This window comes from Gopherus evgoodei, chromosome 3 (assembly GCF_007399415.2).
Source record: "Gopherus evgoodei ecotype Sinaloan lineage chromosome 3, rGopEvg1_v1.p, whole genome shotgun sequence".
NCBI lineage: Eukaryota > Metazoa > Chordata > Testudines > Testudinidae > Gopherus > Gopherus evgoodei.
The window spans coordinates 22867092-22894214 of record NC_044324.1 but is presented as its reverse complement, the minus strand read 5'-3'; the positions used below and the strand labels follow the sequence as shown (position 1 = coordinate 22894214).

At 41.8% G+C, this 27123-nt stretch overlaps 1 protein-coding gene across 14 annotated transcripts in view; it reads left to right on the top strand.

The window, feature by feature from the left end:
• SUPT3H (SPT3 homolog, SAGA and STAGA complex component) overlaps positions 1 to 27123 on the top strand; it is a 520171-nt gene that overhangs the window by 342292 nt on the left and 150756 nt on the right. The gene's annotated exons all lie outside the window — the stretch shown is intronic.

The following is a 27123-nucleotide window of genomic DNA, read 5'->3' as shown; positions in this document are numbered from 1 at the left end:
ATCTCCCCCCATTTAGTAATATGGGGAGGGCTGGGTGGTTTTAATCCCTAGCTTGAGAAACCATGCCATAGAGCAATGGTTTCCAGCCTCTGTAGCGCAGGAATGGCAATTCAGACAAGTCATTTAGAATCTTCCCTCCCCACCACTCAGACCTGCATTTTAAGTTCCTTGGAGGAAGGACATTTCCTTTGGTTGGTTCTGTACAGCACCATGCGTGCATTTGGCTCAGTATACAAGTGGTAAGTAGTAATACTATATTAAATAGAGAGCAACTGTTCTGGGCCTTGGCCCACAACTGTTTGCTGCTTTACATTTACTTGTGCCAGTACAACCAACTTTTTAGTCAGCTAAACTGTAGAAGTTGCTTGAGAAGTGTGAAGACACTTATCCTCTGACTTTCTAGATAATTCTTTTCTATCAGCCTGCTGGGGAATCTGCTCACATGCCATAGGCTAAGCTTTAGCGTGACTTCATTTACCCGTTTTCTGCCCTCATAAAAGTTCAGTTCATGAATCATAGGGATTGCAATTAAATTCATAATAGGATTGATTCTCCTCTGATGCTGGTTTTACAGTGGTCTACTTCCATTAATTTCAATGAATTTACTCATGATTTGCAGCAGTGTGAGAATAGAGCCACCATGCCCTATAACTTTTACAGTACATTCACAGTGATTGAAACACCATGAAATGTGTAGTCAGTGTTTAAATATCCTGTACAGTTGGTAATAGAACCAGAAATCTAGTTTGTGATGCATGTTACTTCAAAGCGCTCAAAATTTTGCCCCCCTCCACACTATTTTTTAATTTTATTTTTTGGAGTGGATAGGGAGAAATAAGCAATTGCAGGAAATGTATTCCATTCCTAAAAAGAAGAGTTGTTAGTATGTTAAGTAGTCTAGTGTATCACATTTTCTGTGTGCAGTAGATTATGATTAACCCATGCTAAATTTTGGAGGCAGTCCAATAGATATACATACTTTCAAAACTTTAACAACCTTCTTTAAGGAATTAGTGTACTTAAATCGTGAACTGTGATCTAAAGGCAGTGTTCCTTTTAGGTATCAATTACCTCAGAAATGTGTGGTTATCTTGGTTTGGACAACTGCAAATGGTTTCAGTTCCACTTTGCCCAGGGCCAAAAACATGCTAAGTTGTCCAGAGCAGATGATAAACATATATTTCTGATGTCATTATGGGCTAAACAGGATATGATTGTTTAGTGGTATGGTTTCACTTATGATACCGAAAGCAAATATTGTCTATGCTTTATTTCTTTAAAAAACATTTGATAAAATTATAGCTGAAACTACATGTATTCCTCTTCTACGATGTCCATCACATATTTCCATCACTAAAGATTAAGGAAAGCTCCAACCCACTTTCAAACACGAATGAAGTAGAACAAGTATCTTTTCAACATTGATTGAAAAATATCAGCTAACTCTGTTGATTACATAGAAGAGGCATTCTATGATCAGAATATCTTGCAGCTAGAGACATTTTACTATATCGTTAATCTGACACAAGCATACTACCTCTAGCAATGATAGGAATCAAAAAAGTGCAAGTGAAAGCTGAATAATCTTAAAATTCAGGGCTTAAAAGTAATTGAGAGTAGAAAAATCATTCTTGGTTCAGTTAAGTACATGGTTATATTGCAATTGTGTTATATATTGCAATCAGTGTATCAGTATAAGAAAGTATCAAAACCAGCAATAAATAGTTGCAACAGTAGTCAACTGCCTTGTCAATAAAAGCTGGGTTAGAGATTCTGTATCATTGAATCATTAAACCTCAGTCTCCCAAGCTAACAGTAAACAATCCATGTTATGCTACCCAGAGTAACAAAACTGTAGATGGGATAAAATATTCCACCTCATAGATATAACTTGACTATAGACAGTAGAAAATGGAACTGTCAGGAGCATAGAAATTGCCTGTTTCTGATTTGATAGGTTACAGTTTCTCAAGAGTAAACTACAACTGTGGTAGTCTGTTGGGAAGCCATGTTTGATTTATGGATTGCAGCCTCCTGCCTTTAAAGTGCAATAGAATAATCAGCATTGGCATCACTCTTTGATTGAATTTTCCTTGTGCTGCCTCTAGTGTACCATAGAATCCATGAGCACAATGAAACATTACAAATAGATTGCAAGTTTGCTTTCCTCTGTGTCTTAAAAGTTGTGCTTGAAAAGAGAAAACTAGTTAGAATTAGAATTAGTGTATGACCTGGCTTGGCCAAAAGGGTAAGCTGGCATGTGCTGGTCTAAGTTCTTTGCATTTGTCTTCTAATTTACTGATCGGAGTGTGTGCATGTGAATGTGTTGGTACTTTGAACTTTTCAAGTGGTCTGTTTTCATAAATATTAGATTGGCCACTTACTTCACTCTCTTATGGATGACAGCCTTTCAGATTTTGAGATGTCCTGGAGGAGCTTCGGCTGCTGTGGTTGTGGTCTTCGATTACATGCCTTGTAGAGGCAAGAACTAACTCTCTCTCTCTCGTTGGTGCCAGCATATGCCACATAATATATAAGAAGATATTAATTCCTGCGAGTTGGACCCTTTAAAAAAACAACCTAGCAGCAGTGCCACTTTAAGATTACAAAATCAAGCTCTCAAAGGTCAGGAAATGCACTGTTAAGGTTAAGAAAAGGAACACTCTACTGTCGCGAAATACAGAGTGAAAGTAGATTTGCTCTTATATTTGGGGCAGACTCCTTTCTAAGCTCAGGTAAACTACAATGATCTGGTTTGCTGCCCTGCACAATCTCAGCCCCACCATGAGTTAGAACAACCAGCCTGTTCCAGCTGGTAACAGTCCCCAAGAGACCATCCACTAATGAGCACTGCTGAACTCCAGTCATGCCCCTTGTGGCCCAGCCTTTATTTCTGACCAAAAGGTGTGGTGGCAAAGAAGCAACCTATGCTGGCTTTATGTCTGCTGAGGCTTCCCCCATGCCAGGGGAATTCACAGCTGGGTAGATAATGGTTTATATGTGGGCCCTCTGCACCTCCTCAGTGGTGGAAATAGCCTGGATCAGTGAAGAGAATCTGGTTTCCAATCTTAGTACATAGTGCATAAATACAGTTTACTCCATAGTCTTTATATGTACTTTGTTTATCTGACACACACGGCGTAAACCACAGCACTTACAAAATGCTAAATAAGTATCTGGCTACAAAAACTGTATTCTGCATCACAATGTGAAGTAAGGATGCAGGTGGTCCTTTCTGACTTCTGAATGCTTAATTGTGCAAATACAGGACATTTTCAATAGTGTCTAAAGGGTTTAGGAGCACAAGACCCATTGAAAGTCAGTGGGACTTGTGCTCTAAAGTCCCTTAGCTGCTTTTGAGAATACCCGCGCAAAGTTCTCCCAATGTTTTTTCACATAAAAATTTGTCAAAATTACTGCTCTATGCTGATAAAAATCAGAAACAAATATTTTAAGTCAGAACTCTTGTTTATTTTCAGCTAAAGTAATTGCAAAAAAGACTTGTTTTAAATGTACTTTAGTGTAGAAGGTTTCTTTTCCTTTCTAAAAAAGTCATTTGCCATCATTTGTTTTATAATGGTGCTATCTCCCCCACAGGGAAAAAGCCTTCCCATCAGAAAGCTGAACTGACATGCAAAGGAATGCAAACAGCATCACACTGTGAATGCTGTATTTCAGTTGTTGTTCCCTTAGGATTAAAAGGAACACCATTCATCTGTCACTCTGTCTGCTAGTTTAGGGATATATTTCCAACACTCAGATTTTATATAGCAATAATTCAGCAGGAATAGCCACCATAATGCTTTCATAGTACATTGCATTTTTGAATAAACAGTGGAGGGAAAATAACTTCAATAGAAGAATACAGTACCTTTAGAAAGTAGGCTTGAAGCCAAGAAAAAGTTAAAGCTTGGTTACATTTGGAAAAGGGTAGGCAAAATGTGTGGCTTGTTAGAAGATATTGTCCTATAAAATTACACACGAGACATATTTAAAAATGAAGTAGGCCAATATACCACCTGTTCTAAGATCCCTAGATTCATATTCAGTTTAGACCTGATTCTCCCTATACACTCCCAATGGAGCTAATGGAAATACTTGCATTGACTGAAAAGCCTATAGTGAGCCGTGCATAGTTCACGGAAAAGAAACTGGTTTCACTCACTCTTTTGCAAAATAGAGTAAGCTGCAAGGAATTCTTCTTTAATCTCCCAGCAGGAAGAGGGTTGTATGTGGAACGTATAGGACTTGTTCATTTCTTGTGTGTTCTGTAGAAACAGTGAGTGTGGCGTTTCAGAAAGGTGTAGTGGTGTCCAAATGCCTTGTTCATGATACTAATGTAAAGAACCAGCACAAATTGCTGCCCCTAGCTGAGGTGCACCAGGTTGGGGGCTGGGCACTGGAAGTGAGAGCAGACAGCCTGTCTCTTCTGTGCTCTCAATGACTCCCCCCTGGAGGATGAAGCCATCTGGTTAAAATGCAGAGGGAACAACCTGACCAGGAGGGCCAGAGAGGAGTAGATTGGGATAAGTAGTCTAGTGAGACTGGGACTGGAGGAAGGGATGGAAACTGCTACTGGGAGCTGGAGGGGCAAGACTAGAACAGATTAGGCAAGGAGACAGCCTGAGAACTGTGGGAATGAGAGGGATTGGCTGGACAAGAAGACTGGGAGCTGGTGTGCGGAGTGTGGCATTGGGAGCCAGTGAAGGAAACGGGGGGTGGGGAGGTGGAGAGCAAGGTGATTTGCGGGGAGCTGGGGAGAAGGGAGCAAGACAGAGACTGGATGAACAAAGACTGGGATTAGGAACCACTAGGTGGGGCAGCAAGAGGAGAGAGAGATCTGACAAGGAGCTGGAGTGCACGGGAGAACTGGGACTTGCAGGGAAAAGAGATTGGGACCAGGAGCCAGAGAGAGGGTGTTGGGGGAGACTGAAATTGGATGAGGAGCTTGGGGACGGAGCCTGGAACTGAAAGCTGGTGGGGTGGAAAAGGAGAGATGGATTGGACAAGGAGCCAGGAGGGGAGGAACTGGCTCAGCAAGAAGACAGGGACTGGATGTTGGGAGGAGGAGAGACTGGAGGGAGAGACTAGGACTGGCTGGGAAAGGAGAATGGTGCTGGGACACGGAACCAGGCATGCAAAGAGACAGGGTGGAACAGGGATGTGGCAAAAGAGTTTGTTTCCACCAGCGCACACTCCCATCCAGAGCCTGGAATGGAAACCGGGATTCCTGAGTCTCGCTGCTCCTCTGCTGTCCGCAAATATCTGTGAACCCCTTGGCAAAGTTTTTCATCCCCTTCTAATGCTGGTTCACATACAAAATTCAACCTGCTCCTACTATCAGTTTCTTGCTAGCTAAGGTCTATGTGGTGAATATAAAGGTTGCAATGTTACTGACTGCCCATGCGGGTGTCAATATGATGCCACTTGATGGAATTGTTTTCCAGTTTATATTTTCTTAAAACCTAGAAAATTACGCCCCAAAATGAACATTGTTAAGGTTGCAAAGTCAAGCACTCAAGAGTTAGGAAATATCAGTATTAAGGTTCCTTAAACAGCCTTCTTTTGCATGTGCATTATGGTGCTATTTTGACTGTTGCCTGTAGGCCCCTGCTTGATTTGTTATGGAAGTTGGAAGGTGCATAGTGAATGAGGCACAGGGATTGCAAGAAGAGACGGGATGGTCTCATGGTTAAGGTGTTCAAATGCCATGCTGGCGAATGGTATTCTATCCCCACTTTTGCCACAGAGTTACTGTGTGATGCTTGGCAAGTCTCTTAAACCAAAAATTGATGCATGTGGTCACTTTTTCTGTGTTCCTCGTTTTCTGGGTGTCTGATTTGAGACCTTTGGGTCCTATTTGCACTCTGAGTTGCAACTAAAGTCAGTGGGAACTGTGCTTTGAGCATATCAAATGCTATGTAATGCTGAGTACTCCCAAAAATCAGGTTGGAGATGTCTCAAACTGTAGCTACTTTTGACCTTAATCTCTCTGTGCCTCAGTTCCCTATCTATAAAATGAGGATTGTGACTGGGTGGCTGTGATGGTCCTCAGTGAAAATACCAGACTGCAAGAAATAGGGCAGGCAATCCCCAAAACTGGTGGTTTACTCTATAAATAGATTCACTAAGCCAGTAGCAAAATAGCTTCTGCAGTGCAATACTGGTTAACCAGAAGCCAAACATAGTCCTGCTTAGACATTCCAGCCCTCGGCTCTGATCCAGATAAATAGTTCTGATATGGTGAGAGATTATTGAAAACCTAATTCACCGTGTGTGAAGCTCTTACTAATCCCAGAGGATCAGAGACACTCTCAGGTCAATATATATTTCAGATCTCACCCAAATATCACACTGTCAGCCAATGCTCAGTAAGCTAACTAAAGATTTATTAATAAAAGAAAAGGAGAGTCATAAATGGTTAATAGATCATATACATACAAATGACTGCAAAGTCCTTATCAGGTTTGTAGCAGTGATGGAAATGACTGCTGACTTGTAACATCTCTCTGGTAACTTCCAAGAGATTGGAAGGGCCTCAGTCTGTAGTTCAAGATGCTCCTTTTAGGTGTAAATCCACAATCCAGAGAATTAAAGCAGGAAAAGAGGCAACATGGAGATGTCTTTTTATATTCTCTGCCATGTGCATGGAAAATTACTGTCCCAAACAAAACCCACAGCCCCTGTTTGTGAAAAGTTAATGTCCCCAAATGGTATCTAGGGTCACATGAGCAGGTCACATGTTTGCTGAATCACAGGGGATGGCCACTGGCACGTGGCTGTCTGAGGCATCCACAGGGAGACTTACTGGGTGGGATGAGTTTCTTCTATGGCCCATTGTGGGAATTGAGTGTTATTGATAGGCCATCAATACATGGCTGTCTAGCCCTGATGTAAATCTATCTGATGAATGTCATCCAAGAGTACAACACAGTTTTTTAAAATACAAGTACATAGCCAATATTCATAACTTCAGATACAAAGATGTGCATGGAATTTCACAGAAGAGAGTAAAAGCACTTTTGTTCCCTGAGAGGTGTCTTCCTCCTGAATAGCAAAGGCCTGCTGCAAACAATGGGAATGTTAATGCTTCTCGAATTAAAGGCCAAAGAATCCTTTAGAATGGAAAGTACCGAGCAACCTAAATATATGGGACAGTGCCCACAGTGTGTTCTTCTCTTGATACAGGAAAGAAAACTGATCCAAAAAGAAAGTGTAGATAAAAACTTATCCTTATGGCAAAACCATGGGAGTTTACTCTTAGCATGGGCAGCATGTGAACTGAGGCTCAGGAAAGCCACCCTCCAGCCCAGCCCACCCCTTCTGCCTGAGACTATGATGGAAAATTAGTTTTGCTTGATCATTGGTGTAGCGGTCTTACGGGCATTACCTGTCATGGATCAGTGTGGGCAGTCATGCCTAGTGGCTGGAGCAGTGGCAGTCAGAAACTGAGCAGACCTGGTACAGGAGTGATTGCAGCTCCGGGTGTAAGAATGTTAGAGGTACCTGCCATAGGTGTAATTTTTGTGTGCATCTTTTCGGTCTTATTTTTTTTTGTGTAAATTTGAATAAATAAATAAACATAATTAAATCATTTTGACAATCAGTCTCCAAGGGCACACCAGTCTATCACCCTGACAGGGACTAGGATCAAAGTCCAGAGGAGATAACATTTCAACAGTGGTATATTTTTTAACAGTCCTATTTCTAATTCCATCTCAAAACTCAGAGCCAGCGTGTGCCCATCATGATGACTTTGGTCATAAATTGCATGGGATATGGTAAATCATAGAATTATAGAATATTAGGTTTGAAAGGGACCTCAGCAGGTCATTTACTCCAATCCTCTGCTCAAAGCAGGACCAATCCCTAACTAAATCATATACCTGTCATAGAGGGCATGAGATCCTAGAATACTGTTCGGTGTTGCTGCGGGTGAGGGGCAAGAGTGCTGTCGTATTAGGATGACATCATTGACTACATTTATATAAGGGAGAGCACTAACTCAATATCCTCAGTTCCTTCTCCGTAGCCCACACACACAGCCTTGAAGTTCAAAGGACTCCAAGGGAGAGAAGAAGACAGGTGGATAGTGTGAGAGTTAAAGAGAACTATCTCTGTCTGCAATCTAGTTAGCCTCTCTTCTTATAATTAGTTTTTTAGGTGTACTCTTAATTTAGTTAGAGTAGCTGGAGCTGCTTGCTTCAGATTATCCAAAAGGCTCTGTCAGATCCCAAACCCCGTACAGAATTCAAAAGGTTTGAGTCCTGCTCAGCCCTCTTTCTATAGACTGCTGCATGTTCGGTGCCTAGTGTGCCTGGGAGAGGTTCACATATGTCCTAGAGAACAATTTGCTATGCTTTCACCCCTCATATGAGAAAGGACAGACAGCTAAGCTTGGAGGCACGTTTGACTTCCTTGAGCCTCCAAGTAGACCATCTTAGTGCTCCTTCAAAAGTTTCAAGGTCTGGCTTCTGTAAAGTGATCTGAGATGCACACTGCCACTCCAGCTTGGATACTTTTGGACACCTGAGAAACGGCTACTCAATTTAATTTCACACTGGGACCTTTCACTTCTGTCTTCACATTCTCTTCAGGGATCCCTCTTGTGAGAAACTTCTGTGAGAGGAAGAAGTTCTCTCCTACAAAAAGTTCCTCTATGATACCAAGTAACAGGATTTTACTCAAGATAGTTCCCAATACTCAGGAAGTCTAAAGGTCTTATACCCATCCTGAACCCCAGACACCTCAACACATGAACAAATACTTTCAAGTTCATGATGCTAACACTAGGGGATGATATCCTGTCCCTGTCCAAGGTAAAAGGAGTGCAGGTGTCAATCTAAAGAGTGTATAATCACATCCACCTCAAGTATCTTTGGTTTTATGGGGGAACAAATAATTTCCTCAATTTCAGTCTGTCCACTGCACCAAGGGTCTTCACAAAATGATTCTTGGTAGTCTCAGCACATCTCATATCTCAGACACAAGGATATATGCGTTTATCCCTATTTAGGTGACTGACTCCTAAGGGCCAGCTCTCAACAGGATCTCTCCTCCAAAGTTCAATACATATGTGACTTCCTGCAGTCACTTGGGTTGCTGATCAACTGGGAGAACTCCTTACAGCTCACTCAAAGGATCACCTTTATCAGAGTTGTCCTTAGACTCCACTCAAGCCAGAAGAGAGATTCCTAAAGATAAGAGACCCCCTGATAACTCTCAAGGATCAACCAATGCAGACAACAATTCTTCCTATGATTCCAAAGTTTTATGGCCTCTTCTACCGATGTTATACCTTTTGCTCATCTGCAAATGATGAGGCCTCTACAACACTGAGGTCATGTCTACACTTACAGTTTTGCAGCACTGGTAGTTACAGCTGTGTTCGTACAGCTGTGTAGGGCCAGCGCTGCAGTGTGGCCACACTGACAGCTACCAGCGCTGCAGTGTGGCCACATTTGCAGCACTTGCAGCGCTGTTGGGAGTGGTGCATTGTGGGCAGCTATCCCACAGAGCACCTCGTCCCATTTTGGCGCTGTGGCTTGTGGGAAGGGGAAGGAAGTGTGCGGGTCTTTCCGCTTCCTGTTCCAACACCCCGTGGTGCTTTGCTACACATTCCGAGCAGTTTGGCGGCATTGTGAGTCTGCAGCACGATTTATGCGATTTTTGTTACAAATGGAGCCTGAGCTGCTGAGGACCTTGCTGATGAATGTTGCCAGCACATCACGCATGGCAGTGGAGCTATTCCTTCAGCTGCAAAGTGACAGTGAGGAGTCAGACGATGATATTGAAATGCCTGACGCTCAAGACACTCAATTGCTTGTGGCAGTAACAGACGTGCTTAGCACTGTGGAACGGCGCCTTTGGGCTCGGGAAACCAGCACTCAGTGGTGGGATCACATCGTCCTGCAAGCATGGGATGACGAGCAGTGGCTGCAGAACTTTCGGATGAGAAAAGCCACTTTCATGGGACTGTGTGCTGAGCTCGCCCCTACCCTGCGGCGCAGGGACACGAGATTGATAGCTGCCCTGCCAGTGGAGAAGCAGGTGGCTATTGCAATCTGGAAGCTGGCAACTCCAGACAGCTACCGATCGGTGGCGAACCAGTTTGGAGTGGGAAAGTCCACTGTTGGAATGGTGCTGATGCAAGTTTGCACAGCCATTAATCACACCCTGCTAAGAAGAACTGTGAGTCTGGGGAACGTGCAGGACATTGTGGATGGCTTTGCACAGATGGGTTTCCCTAACTGTGGAGGGGCAATAGATGGGGCGCATATTCCTATTCTGTCCCTACCCCACCTCGCATCAGAGTATGTTAATCGCAAGGGGTATTTCTCCGTGGTTCTGCAAGCACTTGTGGATCACCAGGGGCGTTTCACTGACATTTACTCAGGATGGCCTGGAAAGGTGCATGATGCACGCATCTTTCGGAACGGTGCCCTATTCAGGAAGCTGAGGGCCGGGACTTTTTCCCCAGACCGCAAGATCACAGTAGGGGACGTCGAAATGCCCACTGTGATCCTTGGAGACCCCGCTTACCCCTTAATGCCATGGCTCATGAAACCGTATACAGGGAAGCTTGACAGGGGCAAGGACCGGTTCAACTACAGGCTGAGCCGGTGCAGAATGACTGTGGAGTGTGCTTTTGGCCGTTTGAAAGGGCACTGGAGGTGTCTTTATGGGAAGCTAGATTTGGGGGAAAGCAGCATCTCCGCTATTATATCCGCGTGCTGTACCCTCCATAATATTTGTGAAGGGAAGGGTGAAAGATTCAGTGAGGAATGGACCTCCGAGGTTCGACGCCTAGAGGATGAATTTGCACAGCCAGAGAGCAGGGCTACTAGAGAGGCCCAGGAAAGGGCTTCAAGGATTAGGGATGCCTTAAGGGAGCAATTTGATGCTGAGAGCCAACAGTAATGTTTGGTGCCTTTGCTGTGCTCCTTTCTACCTTGGGGTACAATATTTACCACTTCCTGCAATAATAAAATGTATTGTAAAAGCCATAAAATCCTTTATTCAAAGTACAGTACATAAAAGGCCAGGGGGGTTATGGTGGTGGACTGTACATTCAGAGTTTGAATATGTCCTGTTTGGATTACTGTTCAATGTCTGCTGCACTTCAGAATTACTATGCTGCAGAGTAATGGGGGTGGAGTGCACAGGGTAAGAATTGTAGTTATCAGGGCTGGTAGGTGATGGTACAGGTGTTGGGGGCAGCTGGGGGTAATAAGAAACTGGCTGCTGGAGAAAGGTGTTTTGTGCAAATACTGGGGAACAAGAAAGAGAGCTTTGGGCGGGGTGTGGGTTAGCACGGTACAGATCTGCCTGCATGGCTACGAGAGACTCGAAAGAGTCAGTTTGGCGAGCCAGGAGGCTTATCAGGTGCTTTGAGGTTTTTTTGGTAGCCAATTCCTTTCTCCTGCTTTCTGTTTGCCTCCACTCATACATTTTCTCTCTCCATTCCTGCGTCTTCCTACTTTCTCTGTTGTAGTGAATCATAACTGCTTTGATCAATTCTTCTTTTGATTTTCGCGGATTTTTTCTCAAGTTTTGTAAGCAACGTGAGGCCGGTGATCCGGCTGCATTAGTCAAGGTCACTAAAAAAAACATAGATAGAAACATGTAATACACAGAGGCTACATTGTTTATTATCACACAGTGAAGGAGTTTTTAGACTTTTTGTAGCATCCTTCCCACATACCTAACATAACACAGAGAGGCCAGGGAAGCGAAGGCATGGCGAGCAATGGGGTGAGTGTTTCTGCCCCGACTGCACCTGGGAGGGGGAATTGACCGATGGGTCACTGGGATTTATCTGCACTAGGTACAGGAGGTAGCTGGTGTCCTGCACAGGGGACAGTAGTGAACAGGAAGGTGGTGAGCTGCTGGCAGGGGGGGCGGTCGCGTAAATGCCGGCCTGCTGGTGGGGAGGGGGGAACGCACCGCGGGGCTGGCTGCCTGCTGGAAAGGAGAGGGGGAAACCGTAGCTCACCGCGGGGCTGGCTGCCTGCTGGAAAGGGGGGGTGGAGACTGGAGCGCGCCGCGGGGCTGGCTGCCTGCTGGAAAGGGGGGGTGGAGACCGTAGCTCACCGCGGGGCTGGCTGCCTGCTGGAAAGGGGGGGTGGAGACAGGAGCACGCCGTGGGGCTGGCTACGTACTGGAAGGGGGTGGGGAGACCGGAACGCACCGCGGGGCTGGGGGGGGACCGCGAACCTGGCGCCCTGCACTCAAGTATCCCTAAATTCTCAACAGGGTTTCCTACTGCCAGATATATCACTGCTGCGTGTTACCTGGGAAGAGAGGGAGGGTCTTCTACAGCAATGTGGATTCCGCCCTGGCCCCTATGCAGCTTGCCTGTGTGCAGCCATGGTCCCCCCACTCGCTGCACAGTGGATCGGACGAGTTAGCCTGACCGGGACAAGGACCACGGTGGCTCTCCCTATAAACTTGCGAAAGCACATTGCCCACGCTCTGGCTGCAACTTTTCAAGAGATTACTGAGGCAGATTGCAGAGACGTGATAGAGCAAATCAATGGGCTGTTCCATGTTTAGGCATGCATGCAAGCAGCCATAACCCCAACCGTCCTCTCCCAAAACATAAAAATCTGCTTACCCCGAGCATGATCCTCAGTTTCTTCCTCACCAGCAACTTCCAGCTGCTGCGACTGGCTAGCCTCCTCCTGGCTTGAGAAGAGCTCCTGGCTGCATGCCTCCTGGGACTCCGGGGTGTCTCCTTCCACCCCAGTAGCCTGACTCTCGGCTTCCTCTACACCCTCCCCCACTTCTCCCTGCTCTGAACTCTCCATCGTGCTCCTAGGATTGGCAGTGGGGTCACACCCAAGTATGGCATCCAGCTCCTTGTAAAAATGGCAGGTTGTGGGGGCAGCTCCTGAGCGGCGATTTCCCTCACGGGCTTTGCAGTAAGCACTCCTCAGCTCTTTTATTTTGACCCTGCACTGCAATGCGTCCCGTTCATGGCCCCTTCTCAGCAAGGACTGTGATATCTGCCCATAGCTATCATAATTTCTCCAGCTGGAGCGCAGCTGTGCTTGCACAGCTTCCTCACCCCAAACACTGATGAGGTCCTGCAGCTCGGAATTGTTCCATGCTGGGGCTCGTCTGGGGCATGGAGGCATGGTCGCTGATTGATTGAATGATTGATTGCACTCCACACCTGTCTGAGCAAACAGGAAGGGGATTTTTAAAATTCCCGGGGCATTTAAAGGTGGGGTCAGCTGAGCCCAGGGCAGTGGAGTGTGCATGATTACCAGAGAGGCTTCTAAGGTATGCTGGGATACCTCCTTATACCCCGGAGGTCAATAAAAGCGCTGGTGGGCGTCCACACTTGCTGACCAGTGCTGGATCACCAGCGCTGGAATCCCTACACCCGAGGCTCGACCGGGTGTACAGCCAGCGCTGCAACCAGGGAGTTGCAGCGCTGGCCGTGCTTTGCAAGTGTGGACATATCCTAAGTTGCAGCGCTGTAACCCCCTCACCAGCGCTGCAACTCTCTAGTGTAGCCATGGCCTGAGTAATGTCTACGTACACAATCTGAAAAGGAAGCTAATCATATCCCCCAAACTGCTTCAACAACTTTGCTGGAGGGAGATCAGAGACAACATACTGCAAGGGGTGTCATTCATTCCTGCATCCCCTACTGTTAAACCCATCACAGATGCCTCGGTTGGGGTTCTCATTGTCAGGACCTCTGTGTGCATGACCTCTGGAACACCTGGAATTCCAGCTCCACATCAGTGTTCTGGAACTTGGGTCTGTAAGATGTGTTCCAAAGGCCTTCTACCTGTCCATACAACACTGTGTAGTACAGGTGCTCATAGACAATACCATGGCCATATACTATATTAACAAACAGTGGGAAGCACGCTCCCAGGCCCTCTCCATAGCAGCAGGCAAATGGTGGCTCTGGTATACTCACCATCACATTCACCTGCTAGAATTAGTCAATCTGAGAGGAGGACATATAGATGCACTCAGCAGGATGTCTTACAACCAACAAAAATGGTCTTTAAATTGGTCAGTGGTATCCTCACTATTTCTTATTTTCATATCTAGCGAGTACTGGCAAACGTTCATAGCTGATATGGGCATTGACATGTGTACACTGAATATGGGTTGATTTGTATACATTTCCAGCCCTGTACTATATGTTTAAAATTATGTGGATTGCAGGTAGTTTGTGATCTGAGAAAACACTGCTCAGACTTCTGGGATAGGAAGTAAAGAAGACTTATGTGTACCTTTGATACTAAAAAGGAAGTAAGATAGGCAGATTGTAACTAACTCATGCTGGAATTTGGCCAGGATACTTGGGATAATTTTCTCATTCTTCTGAAAAGTCTCATTGGATATTTAATTATCACAGGGTTACCAGGACCTAAGTTTTGTATGTCTTCAGCAGCACAAAGCCCTTTTACGCTATGCTGGGGCACTGAATCAGGGCTAACTCAGAAGAAGGAGTGCTATATATTTAATCACCAGTACTGTATCTCCAGGACATAGGGATTCCTTGGAGGTCCCATTCAAGTTCTGATTTATACAGACGCTGCTCAGATAGTGAGATCAGATGATATGATAAACGGCATGGTTTCTTTTTAAGGAATTTAGGCAATAACCATGCACATTTCTCATCGCAATAGATTTTTAGATTTAGTGGTCATTAACAATAATGAAACTGTACTTATTTGAAAAAACAACAAGGAGTCCTTGTGGCACCTTAGAGACTAACAAATTTATTTGGGCATATATTTGTTAGTCTCTGAGGTGCCACAAGGACTCCTTGTTGTTTTTGCTAATACAGACTAACATGGCTACCCCTCTGAAACCAGTACTTATTTGAGTTTCTTTTAAACCAAGAATCACGCAACACTTTACAAATATTAAGTAATTAGCCTTTTAATGTAGATAATTATTGCTTAACGTGTTTTACATTTGAGTAAACTGAGCCACAAAGAGGCTAAATCACTTGCTCAAGGAGCTGGGAGTAGAATCCATGAGTACTGACTCCCAAGCTATGTCTTTGCTGCTACATACGGTATGTTTTTACATTCAGATTGTCTACTTGAGCTAGTTGTCTCAGTATAAAATCCTAGTGGAAACAAGATACAGGTTGTTTTTAACCTCATTGCAGGTAGTCAGGTCAACACTATAACCGCCTCCCCCAATTTGGGATTTACCTCAACTAGCTATATCAAGGTAATGACTACAGTACCTTAGCTCCACTAGGATTTTACATCAAAATAGCTATCTTGGGTTAACTGTCTCCAAGTGAAAACACACTTGTGTTTGCAGTGAAGACATAGCCCCGGTCCTGTGCTATCACCATTAGAAATAATTTGCTATGAACTCAGGAGATAGTTTTCAGTCTAAAAAATGGGGGGCCCGGGTTTATTTTTACTTCTAGAAAAGAGCCTCTAACTCCAACCTGTGAAATTATTGACTTGAGGAATATGATGTTGACCCCTTCTATATAGATTGTTTCTTGCTCTTATAATTTTCTTGCAGTCTGGAATCAATATGGTCGGTACCACATTTGAGTCGTAGCTAGTTATTCTTTTTAATTCTAAAAATGATTTCATTACAAGCTATGACATGAATTGTGAATGTGAAATCATGTTAATATCAAAAACACATGAAGATGCATGCTGTAGTATATTCTAACAGTTCTTAAAGTTAGCATCTTTCTAAAATATTCTTTTGAATGGCATATTTAAAGGGCAGAAATGAAAGCTCCTTGGCAGTTCAGTTAAATGCTGTTGAAACATTGCCTCTGGATCTTAGAAAGGAATCATTAAATGTGGATGTTCGTCTGATCAAACAAAAGAAGGATGAGTAGATTTTGTCAGTGGACTGGATTTTATTTCCCAAGGCTAACAGCCATCTCCAGGACTTTGTCAGACCTTCTAACAATTTTTTTCTGCCATTGTCAGATGGTATTATTTAAAACCGGTTCATCCACTTGTGTGGGATTCATATCCTATAACATACAGCAACTGTGACAAGAAGGCTCTTATGCTGGAGATCTTATTCAAAGCCCTGTTGATTCTCTCAGGCTGCAGACATCTGCCGGAAAAAATTGTACTACACACAGCATCTGGTGTTAGGTCCCATCTCCTCAGGAAGACCAAATCAAACGATTTAGAAAAAGGGACACACACACACTACATCCGCTTGGAAAAAAGTATATCATTAAAAAAATGTATATCAGAGATGTTTTAGCTGTCAACTCATATCAGAAGCTAATTGTTTTATATCTGATAATTGTAATAGTATCGTCAGATATACTGAAATCAGGCAGTTTGCCTTACATGTAACCACACACATACAAAATGAAAGTGTTAGTTGCAAAATCTTTCCCTGTGCATACTAAGACTGGAGAGCTATTTTCCAGTTACTGAACTGAAGTAAAGTTCTCAGGGAGATGATATAACAATCGACTTGATAATCTTGATATCTTTAATTTTGTTTTTGTTAAGTTAATGAGGTACACTTTTGATTGACATCTCCAAATATGACCTTCAGAGAGTCATGAAAAACTCAAAACCCTAAGCATGCAGTAGCAGTCATCACTGCAGAGTCAATATTTACTAACAGTTACAATAGTATATCATATAAGATATTGCAATTGTTCAGATAACATAACGTGGTAACTGTGGCCATTCACTTTGAATGGTGACTACTATAAGATTATTAGTTCCTTGCAACCAAGGCTCAAAATATTATCATTAAAGTTGTTGTTCTGTACGGGCTAAATACAATATGCCCAGGATTCTGAATTTCAAATTCACCTATATTGAAAGCACAGGAAAATATCCTGAGCATTTTGATAGATTCTATAGGGTTTTTTTAATCTGTCCACAAAGAGAATATACATATAGCATGCACACACTCACACTTTATTAATGTTTTATGCATATGGTACATGTCTGGAGATGTGGCATATGTAGTTTAATCACCCTAAAGTATCTGGAATCCAGCAACTGTTAGTGCAACATAAAGGTTGAAAATATCAAGCTATAGAAAGGAAGGAATTGATTGGTGAAACTGAAACTTTCAAAACTGTCCCTTTATATTTATGCCTTGAAATATCATCTCTTTGTACATTGTTTTAAATTGCTAGTGTCAATAGAGCTGTAGTTTCCTCAGTGATAAAGTCTGTGGAGCTCTGCTGATTTACTCCAGCTGAAGATCTGACACATTATCATTAGAATTTGTGTAATATTTACATCTCAATAAGATTTGCAGATGTTTGAACAAATTCTTTCTAAGTATGTTTTAAAATTATATATGTCCAAAATGTATGGCAAAAGTGTTATTTTTAATATTATTTTAGTTTTATACACACAGAGTTCAGAAATGGGTGCACAAATTTTGTTACATATTTTCCCAAACTTCTCCTAGGAGCTGAGAAAAAGCGTGGAAAAATCTCTTATGCAAATGAAATTGTTTCAGAAAATTATGAGTAATTGAGACTAATGGAGGCTAATAATGGACATTGAACTTCATCCTTACAGCTTCTGCTAGCATGGATGAATGGCCGTGTGTGTGTATACAGGGTGTCAGCTTCCTATACACATTGGGAAGCTGAATTTTCAAACATGGAAACAGAATATCCAGAGCCTGCTTTTGGACACTCAAACCCATGCCTTGGTGACTAAGAGCCCACTTAAGTGTGCAAAATATGCAGATTTGGGGTGTCTTGTTGAAATAGCACTATTTATAAATTAGGTCCATGGTATGTAGTATGGGTGAGATCTGTAGGCGACTTTGAAAATCTCAGTCCATATATATATATAATATTTATATATAATATTTACATTTTGATTCAGAATTAGAAAGCCTTAAAGTAAGTGTGTATGTTAAACATCTAAAGCCACATGACATCTGTAAAACTTAGCTGGGTGCATGGCCAGACATTTGTAACATTATGATTCTCAAGGGCTGGATCCTTGGAAAGTTGCACATATTCGTTATCAGTTTAAATCATCACTATAAAACTGCCTTTGTTTTGGAAATATAAACAAAGACTTGACAGTTAAAGAGGATGAAGATACTGACCATGGGGGAAATAAATGGAATTATAACAAAGGGAGTAAAAGTACTGATTTCAGCTAAACATTACTTCTATGTAGTGTCCTTTAATTAAAAAAAAACCCTTTAAACTATTTTAATAAAAATGTTTTTTCTAATGTGTTGCTTTAAATACTATACTTAAACAAATATTTAAATATTATATTAGCTTTTCTGCATACTTGACATGAATGTAATTCTACCTGCCTGCCAAGTATGTCAAAACCCCAAATCCACTTGCATTTGCCAGGGTAAATGTTTATTTTGTTTTCCCACATAATGTGCTCTTTAAAGTGTCACCAGCATAGCAAATCTGATTGCTTTTTAATAGAGACATGGTGGTTTTTTTGCTTTCATTAGGAAACAGGATAAACTATCAGTAAAGCTTATGCTAATGAATCCAAATACAGTAGATGCTCTTTGCTCTCCCTTCCCCCCATCCCAGGAAATATACCCTTCAAAACTATTGTACTAGTATTTTATTTTTATAAATACATAAAGCATAAGTATTAGTATGGTTATTTATAGCATCACAAAGTAAGGACCCAGTTCTGAGAAGTGTGTAGGCCTTGCTCCTTCCATTGAAGTCAATGGAAGTTATAGATGCTCTACACCACTCTCCAAAAATCTAAATATTCTACGTACCATGAAATGGTAGAAATTATTTAAGACCTGATTTACTGGAGGTGCATTTTTAGGTAAATCTGTTTTCTGCAGTGTGGAACATCCACATTTTGGACATTAAATGGAACTGTGCGAAATATACCAATTTCCATGTATAGGGGTTTTGCAAACTTTTTCTTTGTTTTTTTTTTGGTTTGCATGGGTTTACATCTCATTGTGTTTCATTTTGACTTTCAGGTGTGAACAAACCCTCAGAACTCATTGGTTTGGGGTTTTGTTATGAAATTTTGCACAACTCAAAAATGTTTTGTGTGGGATTTTGCAGGGGAAAATCCTTTGGGTATTTTTTTTATTTTTTCTTTACAGAAACAGTCCCATAGTATTTTTGGTTTGTTGTAGTATTTTAATTAATGTCAACCAGCATCTGGTTTTTGGTTTTATATGAACCCTTTGTAATTTTGTGGGGCACTTATTCTTGGGCACAAGAAATAAGACAAATTAAACTGAGAATGATGGCCCAGATTTGCATAATTTTGCATTTGTGTTTACTGAGGCAAGGTCAGTTCATTCCAGTGGCTTGCCTCCATCCTTTTTGTAACCATTGGAGAAGAGAGAGAATAGTTTTATGTTTAAAGCACTGCACTTTGGGCAAGTTACAGTGTCTCTGTGTCTCTGCTCCCCATTTTTATAATGGGGATAATCCCTACATCAAGGGATCTGTAATGGTAAATTCCTTAAAGTCTGTGAGCTGTTCAGATACCGTGGTGATGAGTATCATGGAAAATCCTACACAATTAAATAAATAAACAATAAAAGATCACACAGATTAGCATTAGATTCATGGATGAATACACAATAGGCCAAATCCTGCTCTCAATTACATATGTGCATCCCTAATGAGAGCAACATTTGTCCTAGTATCTCTTTTTTTATTCTTCTTCAATCAGTCTTTAGTTTTGAGGCTGAGGGTCTGATTCTCCATTGCCCTACACCTTGTATAGCTTTTTACCCTAGTGTACACTGGGTGTAAACTGCTGTCATTCTGGCTTGGGAGTATTATACACACCTCTCTGCACTCACTTTGCTCTGTCAATGACTACAGAAGGTTCGGAGTAACTGAGAATCAAGCCTTAACAGTTGCCTTGCTTTAAAAGTCTGTAATAACCATTCAGGGATCTGCAAATGCCTAATAAACACTTGCTTAAACCAGCCTCACTCACTGTCTTCTCTAAAGTCGCATAGCAATTTGGTGGCAGCACCACAAATGGGACCTAGCATTGCTGGTGCCCAGTTCCTTGTTCTAACAGCTGGACAACACTCTCAGACACATGAGCCTGTGTCACTTGTGCACTGACTTCATGCTGCAATTTCCCAAAGAGTATTTGCACATCATTTTGTAGCATGATGATCACATACAATTGACTTCACTGAATTTGGTGCTAGTTTTACAATTAGTTTCAGTGGGAGCAAGGTCTGGCCTACAGTGCTTATGTGCTAGTCCATGTATATTGAACAATTCCTTTTAATCATGCTTTACTGAATGCTTGTTAATGTAGGTTCTATGTGCAGTAAATATCTGTAACTTTAGTACCAGGCAAATGGGTTGAAACTGTAGTAAAGAACAGAACTATAAGATATGTAGATGAAGTTGAGGAAGAGTCAACACAGCTTTTGCAAAGGAAAATCATGCCTCACCAATTTATTACAAGGTAGTGCTGTCAGTTAATTGCAATTAACGCCAGCGCTTAATGCAAAACAAATGAACTAGATTTTAAAAATTAATCACAGCTTTAATCACACTATTAAACAATAATAGAATACCAATTGAAAATTATTATATTTTGGGGTTATTTTTACATTTTCAAATATATTGATTTCAGTTGCGACACAGAATACAAAGTGTACAGAGCTCACTTCATGTTTGTTATTTTTTATTACAAATATTTGCATTGTAAAAAAGATAAAAGAAATAGTATTTTTCAGGTCACCTCATACAAGTACTGTAGTGCAATTTCTTTATCGTGAGAAGTTGGTGTCCCTAAACCTCTGACTGCCAGAAGCTGGGACTGGACAGCAGAGAATGGATCATTCAATAATTGCCCTGTTCTGTCCATTCCTTGTAAAACTGCTGGAAGACAGGATACTGAGCTTGATGGACCATTGGTCTGACCCAGTGTGGCCATTCTTATATTAACAAATTCAACATCATATGCACTAATACAAATAATTTAGCTTTACAGTAAAATCTTCATAAATATTTTAAAGTAATATTTTTCTATACCAAATGATCTTGCTTTAACGCAACATATTTATCCTTGATCATCATGGGGTATGATTGCCACACATCATAAACATACCCCAGCTAGCTTAAATCTAGTTAGCTTGGGTGCCTGAGCAGTGGAAGCTGTGGCAGAGAGGGTATCAGTTTGGGTTGTTCAAGCCACCCAGGACCCTGGATGATTACTTGGGAGGCTAGCCCATGCTGAAACCCACACTTGCTGTGACTTCACTGCTCCAGGACCCGAAATAGCTAGATTAAAGCTATCCAAGCTTCAGTCACCTTTTGTGATTGCAGTCTAGACCAGGGGTCAACAACCTATGGCACGTGTGCCAATTTTTAATGGCACGCTGGGGCCTGCCTGGACTCCAGCGTGCCATTAAAAATCCTATCGACGCGGCAAGCCACAGGGTCTGTGCTCCTGGGCGGGAGCGCCAGGTCAAGTGCAGCAAGCTGCCAACCCCTCCCCCGCCTTCCCCCGGAACCCTGCCGACGCACGCTCCTGCGGGGCAGCGTTTGGCTCCATGAGGAGGGAAAGACGCTCCCTGCTCATCCGGAGCCCTGCTGCCCTGCGCTCAGCGCTCTGAGGGGCGGGGCGGAGCAGGGCTCTGGATGAGCGGGGAGCCTCATGGTAAGGGTCCAAGGGGGGGTTGGATAAGGGGTGGAGGCAGTCAGGGAACAGGGAGCAGGGGGGATTGGATGCAGAGGGTGGGATTCTGGGAGGGAGTGGTTAGGGTTGGAGGTCTCTGGAGAGGGCAGTCAGGGAGCAGGGAGGGTTGGATGGGGCATGGGAGTCCTGGAGTCTGTAAGGGGGTAGGGGTGGATAGGAGTCAGGGCAGTCAGGGGACAGGGAGCAAGGAGGCTCCTGGGGGGCAGTTAGGGTGGGGGTGTCTCTGGAGGGGGTGGTCAGGGGACAAGGAGCTGAGGGGGTTGGATGAGTTGGGAGTTCTGAGGGGGGATGTCAGGAGATAGGGGTGTGGAGAGGGGTTTGGGGCAGACAGGGACCAGGGGGGCATTGTATGGAGCCAGAGTTCTGGGAGTCCTGTCAGGGGGTGGGGAGCAGTTAGATAGGCATGGGAATCCAGGGGGTTCTGTCTGGGTATGGATAAGGGTTGAGGCAGTCAGGGGACAGGTAGGGGGTAGGGTCCTAGGGGGGGAGTCAGGGGACAAGGGGCAGGGAGGCTTAGATAGGGGGTGGGGTCCCAGGAGGGGGTAGTCAGGACAAGGAGCGGGGGGGTTGGAGGTTTGGGGGGGGGCAGTCACCCAGCCGTCTGCCCTGACCACCCACCCACACACCCACACACCCACACACACACACCCTCTGCCCTGAGCCCTGCCCCCCCACACACCTCAGACCCCTGCCGTGAGCCCTGTAGCACCCGCAGGCCCCACTCAGCCCACTGCCGGCCTAGATGAACAGAACCCCAGACCAGCAGCGGGCTGGCAGCATAAGATCAACATTTTAATTTTATTTTAAATGAAGCTTCTTAAACATTTTGAAAACCTTGTTTATTTTACAATATAACACTAGTTTAGTTATATAATAAATAGACTTATAGAGAGAGACCTTCTAAAAACCATTAAAATGTATTACCGGCACACAAAACCTTAAATTAGAGTGAATAAATGAAGACTTGGCACACCACTTCTGAAAGGTTGCCGACCCCTGGTCTAGACATATACCCTTTGATTGCTATATGATTACATCTAAAGTATGATGTTATTTGCCTTATTTATTCATTTACAATATTACTATTATTATTTGTAAGTAATTAACAGTTTTTGTAAACCCAGTTTTATTTTACATTTTGAGTAAACCTATGAATTGCAACACCTGATGAGACCATAGGTCTCTGTCTCTATATACCTGATGCTTTGTAATTAAGATACCTCTGTATACACATACATGCAAAGCACAACCAATTGGTGTTCTAAATGTTTAGTTTTCCTTCTAATGCTTCAGGTGATTAGCTTGCTCCCTGAAGCATGTGATTTGATTATCTTTATCTTGCCTTCTGAATCTTAGCAGGTAATGGTTTAAAAAGTCTAACCACGGTATTTGACTCAGTGGCCTCAGTTCCATAAATTGAATCCTAACAAAAATATTCATACACACACTTTCTGTATCAAAATAGCAAGAATGCATTCTTGGATACCACTGCATATTCTTTTTCCATCACTGCTGGTTCCTACAGAAACAGTGACTTCAAGACTTTTTTGGGCTGGTGCTTCTTAATATCCAAAATGTCCATCCATATGCCACAGAAGAGAGAAAACAAATCTACAACACCTCTATATAAAATGTCATCTTATACAAATGTATATGCTAGATCAGGGATCGGCAACCTTTGGCACACAGCCCGACAGGGAAATCCTCTGGCATGCCGGGATGGTTTGTTTACCTGCAGCGTCCACAGGTTCGGCCGATCACAGCTCCCACTGGCCGCAGTTTGCCATTCCAGGCCAATGGGGGGCTGTGGGAAGCGGCATGGGCTGAGGGTTGTGCTGGCCGCCGCTTAAAGAGATACTTAGTTTGGGTCCTTCCTGAAAAATGGCTGGCTGAAATTGCTTTGTAACCTTTCACCTTGTTTCTCTGATTTTTGTTCATTACAGAGTGAAACTTGGCATAGCTAGAGATACATTTTATTATGTTTTTTGTTGTTGTTGTTGTTAACTAAGACTTTAGCTAGATCTGCTTGTGTGGCAGATTTCTGTTGATGAACATGCTTGTGACACATGAAAACAATTCATCACAATCTTAATAAAAAAACCTCCATCTTTTAAAATGATTAGGAACATTCACTTGAGACGACAACCTTAAGAAAGAGTATTTTATAATCTTAAATCAGATGACACCCAATTGCAAGAGATTTTTCCTATAATATAATCTTTCAAAACTTCCATATACTCTGACATGTTGTTGCCATGGATACTTACAGTGCTCCTATAATATTATTCATATTTTCATCAAACCTATCTCTTTGAATATATTTTGTGTTACATCTTGTGTTTGAAAAGAAAACTATTCTTCTTTCAGAATTTGTTGACTGTTTCATTGTGCTAATTTTGAATGCAGATTTGTTCATGAATAATAAGTCTTCAAATTCTTCACTGTGCCTTTATATGGAAAAACAGCTTGACTTATCTCAGATGTTAAAGTAAAAACAGCAGGCAGCTTGTTTTAGTTAAATTGTACTAGATGCATGTGCACAGCTCCTGGTGACTACACATGCCAAGTGCATGCATCTACGGACAGAATTTGTTCCTAAGATATTAGTGTTGGTGCTAGAAACTTAGTGTGGTTATGTTCTGTAAAAGTGGCCTCATTGAGTTTAATATTCTGGTGACTCTCCTATCATGTTTTTAGAAAGGGATTTCTCTGTCTGTGAGAACTGTACATTCAGATGGGTATCCAAAACTCATGATTCTTTCTTCCTGCACTACACATGACTTCATCTAGTAAACACAAATCCTGAAACTAGGTGACATTTGTGTTAATAATGCATGAGGCAGAATAGAATGCAAATTCTTGTTCTGAAGCTAGCTTGGATCTGCAGTGCTGGAACATATATTTTTTTAAAAATCTTATTTCTTTCTTTCACCAAATTAAAAATGTGTAAGACACACAAAATGAAATACTGTATGAAATACTGTATTTAGATAAGTTAATGCAAGTTTTGCTACTGGCTTTAGTGAAACCAGGATTTCACCCTAATCATACAACCCAATTCAGACTTAAGATTCATTAAATCAGTGGAATTGCACTCGATTACACTGGTTTGAATGTGGCTCATTGTGAGCAAATAAGTTTGATAGCAGTTGTCAGTATTAGTTACTATTGTGACTTTAACCTCACTTCATTTAGATGGAAAAAAAAATTCCCAAACTAAACCTTTTAAAAATTATCCTCTAAAATTGCACTATTATTGGCATAATACTCAGTCACTTTTATAGATTTGTGTGATTTGAATTCCTTGACTTTGAACACACATATTTTGCCATTATTTTTTGGAGTTACTGTTTTGTTTAAGGCAGGTCTTCAAATATCTGCCTGCTCTCTAGAGTGCTAAATTATTTCTCCTGGAAGCAAGGGATTCTACCCAAAATTTGGATCTAAAACAAAACTTCTGCAAATGATCGAAGGAAAAAAAATAATATTGAGAGAAGTTGGAGGATTCCAGAAAGAGCTCCTTGGTATCACGCAACGTAATTTACATTACATTTTTGCATAGACTCAGGTTCTCATGAGCAAAATGCAATATGGCATGGGTTATTAAACTTCAGCCCTTAAATGATATTATTTTAGATACATCTTTCATTGTGCAGTCAAAAGAAATGTATGTTAAATGTCTCCAAGTTTAATCAGGTTTTCAGTTCAATTTCTTAGTCTATCTCTGCAGTTGTCGTATTAATGTTAAACAGCAAGAGTACAAGGGACAGTTTTAGCCCCTAGTGGAAGATAATATGGAAAATCCCATTATGCGGAAAAGAGCTTTTGTGTGCTGTGTGCCTCTCCCAGGCAATTCTTTGAAGTTTACCCTAAATGACCAAAAGATTTAACTGTAGCCATACTTTTACGGGTGAGATTTTAAAGTTGTTTATGTTCATCCGATCTGGAAATTGATGTAAAACTAGAAGTTGTTTTAAGAAGAATTCTTCTCAGCAACATAAAGGTCTCTTGCATATTAACCTGGTATGTAGAGTTTTTGATGTACGGCCAATTGGAAACCACAGAAAAAGGTTACAGCATCCTCAATCAGAAAAGTAAAAGAAGGTAGGTCTTCATAATGTATTAGTCTGGTAATAAGCCCCACATAATTTTTTATGTTTGCTAGCAAGGTTTATCCAATATTTAACAGCTTTTGGAAAACACTGGTAGAAATTAGTCATAAATTTAACACATGATTTACAACACACGTTGAGATATATTTAGGAACAGAGAAAAATATTTTCCTAGGGAAATCAAAGGTATCCCATGAACAAGAAATGTTTCATTTACAGGTTCCAGCTCCGTGTTTCACACCAGCAGTAATAAATTCAAGGACATTTGAATCTGATATGAACCTATGTTGAAATAAATTCAGTATTTAGAGATTATATATGTATACAAGGAAAACCCAGTACTGAAGGAACAATGAGCATGTAACATAAGAGCAGTATATTCTTTGAACAGTGAGATTATACTTGCAGGGGAAGTACTTTTTGTTACTTACAGGATTGTTTCTATATTATGATTTTCTTTATTACTTTAAAATCCCCTCAAAACTTTTCACGTTATCTGAATTTTCTTGGCAATATACCTTCCTCCGTAAACGTTGTTAAAATTAAAGCTGGTTGACAATTTTTAACTGAAACTATTTTTCAGTAAAAGTGCAGATTTGGTGACACAGAAACATTTCAGAAATTCATGTTGATTTTGCCAGATTGGTTTGGTAGGAAAAACAAACTAAAATTTAAAAAAATTCTGAAAAAAATCAGAATATTTTGTTTCGGTGTTTTCAATATGAAATGTTTTGATTTTTTTCAATTCAGTTTATTTAGGAATTTTCTTAATTTTTTTAACTTTTAAAAATACTCAAAAGAAAACCTTTTGCTTGACTGCTATCTTTGTTTTTTTTACTTTTAAATTTCCTGAAAATTTCAAAACATTTCATTTTCTATTCAACCCAAAACATTTTAAAAATTTTTTTTCAGAATTGCCAGTGAACCAAAAATCTGTCAGTTGGAGAACTCTAGTTAGAATACATTTTTAACATCTTGAGCTAGATCGTGGAGTTACTTCAAACCCTGACTATGGGACAGCACAGTTGGCTGTTACAAGAGCAGAGCAAAAACTAAATTGCTTCTCAGAGAGTCACCCCTTGGATCCCTGCTTCCACTTTGTCCCAAAGGGAAGTGATGCAGGTGATTTCCATATTAACTTAGCTACACTGATTGGTGCTTTGGAGTGGGGAAGAAGGGACAACATCCCGTGGCAGTGAGTTCCACACGCTAATTGTATGTTGTGTGAAAAATTACTTCCTCATTTATATATTAAATCTGCTGCCTGTTAATTTCATTGGGTGACCTCTGGGTTTTGTATTGTGGGAAATGGTAACTAACACTTCACAATTCACTTTTGCCACACCATT